This window comes from Cynara cardunculus (assembly GCF_001531365.2).
Source record: "Cynara cardunculus var. scolymus isolate 2C chromosome LG 15, CcrdV1, whole genome shotgun sequence".
Taxonomy (NCBI): Eukaryota; Viridiplantae; Streptophyta; class Magnoliopsida; order Asterales; family Asteraceae; genus Cynara; species Cynara cardunculus.
This window is the reverse complement of record NC_037542.1, coordinates 14,693,956-14,695,158: the sequence shown is the minus strand read 5'-3', so window position 1 is coordinate 14,695,158 and position 1,203 is coordinate 14,693,956.

Below are 1,203 nucleotides of genomic sequence, written 5' to 3'. Positions count from 1 at the left end.
ATATATATATTTTTTAAATTTTATGATATCTTTAAATTTATATTTTATTTAAATATAAAAATATTATCACTTTCTCAAAACAATTAAAAACCGTATTATATTGACAAAAACAGAATAAAACAAAACAACAAAATTGAGATATATCTCGTTGCATTATGTGAACACCCTTCTAGTAATAATTATAAATAATTAATATTAATATATAAGATAACTTATGTTCATCCAAACAATCCTTCTATCAAATTTCTAGACCACATATTCAATTTTGACTTAAAAAAACAGCATATAAAAACCTTAATTTAACATATTAAAATTCTTGATCCAACGACTAGAATTTAAAAAACCCTTTATTTTTGTTATATTGGATACCACCTCATACCCAAGTGGCTGCAAATTTGTATTTATCCTAAATCAGTGACAATGACACTTTTATACATTGTTTAATTATCATAAGAAATTATTAATTACATAATTATGTTTTATAATAAAACTTAACGAGTCGTACTTGTAGCCTTATGTAATATTCGGGTTACAAGTTTTAATTTGAGATTTTGGAATATATATATATATATATATATATATATTTGTGTAAGAGTGTGTGTGTATGGGTGTACTTAATTTATTATATAGTTTGTTAGGAGAAGGAAGGTCGGTTAAATGTCAGCTCTCACAATTCCATTTACTATAAATAGTAAATGAGGTTTTAGAAAGAAAATTTACACACTCTTGATATTGAGGAAATTTTTTACTTGACGTCTGGATTTGGCTGAGGAAGGAAAAAATTCAAAAACAAGGACATTTGGCTTTAAGATGAGTGTATATATATTGCTTTAAAGTCTTGGTTATTATTTCTTTTACTGCTATAATCTGCTATTTATGAACTGCATTTCATAAATATTTGGTTAAGTCTTTAAAACCGGACAAGGAGTGTCCGGAGTTATCCTTAAACCGGTTAAGAGGTGACCGGATATTTTCTTAAACCGCCCAAGTGTTGACCGGTTTATCCTTAAACCGCCCAAGTGTTGTCCGAATATTTCCTTAAACCGCCCAAGTATTGACCGATTTATCCTTAAACCGCCCAAGTGTTGTCCGGATATTTTCTTAAACTGCCCAAGTGTTGACCGGTTTATCCTTAAACCGCCCAAGTGTTGTCCGAATATTTTCTTAAACCGCCCAAGTGTTGACCGGTTTATCCTTAAACCG